The 3,357-nt window shown below is 41.3% G+C and overlaps 1 pseudogene; it reads right to left on the reverse strand.

Annotated features, from left to right (window-relative positions):
- Positions 1-1,636: 1,636 nt before the first annotated feature.
- On the reverse strand, positions 1,637-3,106 carry LOC149991126 (integrator complex subunit 12 pseudogene; annotated as a pseudogene).
- Positions 3,107-3,357: the final 251 nt, after the last annotated feature.

Here is a 3,357-nt window from a genome sequence, read left to right on the forward strand (position 1 = left end):
CAGTCACACATTTTAAAAACTAGGGAGGGACACCTGGGGAGCACTTCCAGCACCAAACCAGACTGCACAGCTCACAATGCCAGCACCAGGGACAATAAAACCTCATTGCTTCTGACTATGCAAAACAGTGGGGATTGGTGTGGAGGATGAAATTACCGGTCTCTCAGCAGAGTCTCCTTGTTTAAAGGGCTCCTACAGTCCTAGAACATCAGCAGACCCACCCATTTTGTAAATAATGGCCAAGGCAACAGCTAGAAAGAAGTCAGTCCCATGTGGAAGTGGGAGAAGTGCCTGGAAAAGGGGCAAGTGCTGAGCAAGCAGCATTGTTCCCTCTCAGACCCCTCCCCCACACACAGCACCACAACGTGATGAAACGGGTCACTCTATACTGATGAATACCTAAGGCATCCTTACAACATAATGGGTGCAACAGCCCTACCTAAAACACAGAGGCAAACAAACATAGGAGCCTGTCAAGATGAGGAGACAGAAAAGTATGGCCCAATAGATGGAACGGATCAAGGTTCCAGTGGGAGAACTAAGTGATGAGGAGCTAGCCAACCTAACAAACAAGGAGATAGCCAACATAACAGATGCAGAGTTCAAAACACTGGTGATAAAGATGCTCACAGACTTGACAGACAGGCTTAAGTACGGCAGATGCATAAGGGAAGAAGTGAAGGCTATGCTAAATGAAACAAAGGAAAATCCACACAGGCTTAGGAATTTCTGGGACATTAAATGTGCCAACATCCAAATCATATGGGTGCCAGAAGAAGAGGAAGAGCAAGAAACTGAAAGCTTATCTGAAAAAATAATGAAGAAAAACTTCCCACAGTTGGTGAAGGAAATAGACATGCAAGTCCAGGAAATACAGAGAATCTCAAACAAAGAGGACTACATCAAGACACATCATAATTAAAATGCCAAAGGTTCAAGATAAAGAGAGAATCTTAAAAGCAGCAAGAGAAAAGCAGAGTTACCTACAAATGGGTACCTATAAGACTGTCAGCTGATTTCTCAAAAGAATCTTTGTAGGCAAGAAGGGAATGGCAAGAGGTATTCCATGTGATGAAAAGCAAGGCCCTACAACCAAGACTACTCTATCCAGCAAAGCTATCATTTAGAATGGAAGGGCAGATACAGTGCTTCAAAGACAAGGGAAAGCTGAAGGATTTCATCATCACCAAGCCATTATATAAAATGTTAAAGGGACTTATTTAAGAAAAAGAAGATGAAGACTATGAACATTAAAATGACAACAAACTCACAACTATCAACAACTCAAGGGAATGTATCCGAAAAGATATCACTCAAACTGATGTCAAATAGTTTATTGCCTATATATGCTTATAGGAGTTTATGGTTTTAGGCCTTATATTTAAGTCTATAACCCATTTTGCATTTTTTTGTATACGGTGTAAAAGAATGGTCATTTCATTTTATTTTTGCATGTATCTATCTAGTTTTCTAAACACCATTTGTTAAAGAGACTGTCATTACTCCAATGTATATTTTTACCTCCTTTGTCATAGATCATTTTAGCCATATAAGTGAGGGTTTATTTCTGGGCTCTCTATTCTGTTCCAATGATCTGTGTGTCTTTTTTTTTTTTTTTTTTAATTAAATTATAGCATATTACAATTTATGTCCTAATAATAAGATTTTAATCTATAGGGTAATGTGACATTAAAACCTACTTGGCCACATTACTTCTTGAGTTTCTTTTGGGCAGCTTTCTTCTTGACCATCTGTAATCGCTTCATGGCATTGAGCTGTGATTCTTGTGAAGTTGGACCCTTAAGGGACGCTGAGGAAGAGCTGCTTGATTCTGAAGTGGCTTTGCTGGTGGTACTTCCGCTAAGCCCTGATGTCCCACTATTTGCATTTCCACTTCGTTGGCTGCTGCCTCCTGGAACTAAACTACTTGGACTAGGAAGACCTATTTTGCTAACATTGTCACAACTAACTGAGCGACTAAGGCCAGTTTTGCCCAAAGTCAGAGGTGGAGGTAGTTTCAACGGTACAGTGGGTGAAGTGTTGTTACTGGAACCTAATTTAGAACCTATTCTGCCTTTGGATGATGTTGCCAGACCAGGCAAACCCACAGCTTCTGGGTAGCTGATGAAGTAGTAGGTTTCCCACTATTGTTCTGGGTTGTTGAACTCAATTTTGCTGTTGATGGACCAGCAGAAGTAGTTTTGGCTGCAAAAGCTGCCCATGCAGTTAGGCCACTAGTTACTGAAGAGGAAACACTGATACTAGACAAATTTCCTGAAATAACCGGGGATGACTTGACTTCTGTTCTCTTAAATGCTAGAAAAGTTGTCTCTTGTTTGAGTTTAGTCTCTGGTTTTTTAACCAACGGATCTTTGACAGCAGGAGCTACAGAAACAACTGTGGGGGCTGGTTTCTGTGGTGGTTTCTGAGTTTTTTGAGCCATTCTTTTCATTTGTCTGGTACATTGGGCGCAATACCACACAAGGCGAGGGTCAGTCACCTCCTTGTCTGTCACCTGGGGCTTATGGCAATCTTGGTGGTAGAGATTATGGCACTCTTGACATTCAACTAATTGATTACCAGATACCACTGTCATTTGCCTACAAACAACACAGGCCAATCCCATCTCCATGGCAAAATCATCAGCACTGGTCTCGTCAAAACTGGAAAGGTCAGTCATAGCTAAATCCTTGCTGGTTTGCACGGTAATAGGAGAGGACCGTATTTCTGGTTTCTCCAATCTAGGTTTCTTTGGAATATCAACTCCTTCAGTGGTATCTGATTTCATTTTATCAGCAGGTCTCTTTCCAGCTTCCTTCTTTACTTTTTCTGTTGTGAGAGCCTTGCCATTATTATTGCCAGAAAGAAGACTGGATGAATTTTTGGGCTCTTGCTTAATGGAAATAGTTTTTGTGCTTGCAATTTTGGGTGGCTCCACATCCTTTTGAGATGGAGGTAACTTGAATCAACTCCCCGAGCCAAAGATTCATCAAGTAATGCTTTTAGCTTTTCAGTAGAATCCTTACTCTTTGAATGTAAGAAGCCTAGTGCTTTCAAAAAAATAGGATCAAGTTCCAAGTTCACAGTAGCAGCCATGGCAAACACCGCTTTTCCAGGCACCTTTCCCACTTCCGCACCAGACTGGCACCCCTCTAGCTGCTGTCCTGGCTGTTGTTCACAGAGCAGTTGGGTCTGCCTGTGTGTCTTTTTTTGTGCCAGCACCATGCTGTTTTGATTATTATTGCTTTGTAGTATAGTTTGATATCAGGGAGAGTGATATCTCCAACTTTGTTCTGCTTTATCAAGATTAATTTCACTACTTTGGGTCTTCTATGGCTCCATATAAAAATTTAAGAC

This window comes from Furipterus horrens, unplaced genomic scaffold (assembly GCF_987537825.1).
Source record: "Furipterus horrens unplaced genomic scaffold, mFurHor1.1.pri manual_scaffold_17, whole genome shotgun sequence".
Lineage (NCBI taxonomy): Eukaryota > Metazoa > Chordata > Mammalia > Chiroptera > Furipteridae > Furipterus > Furipterus horrens.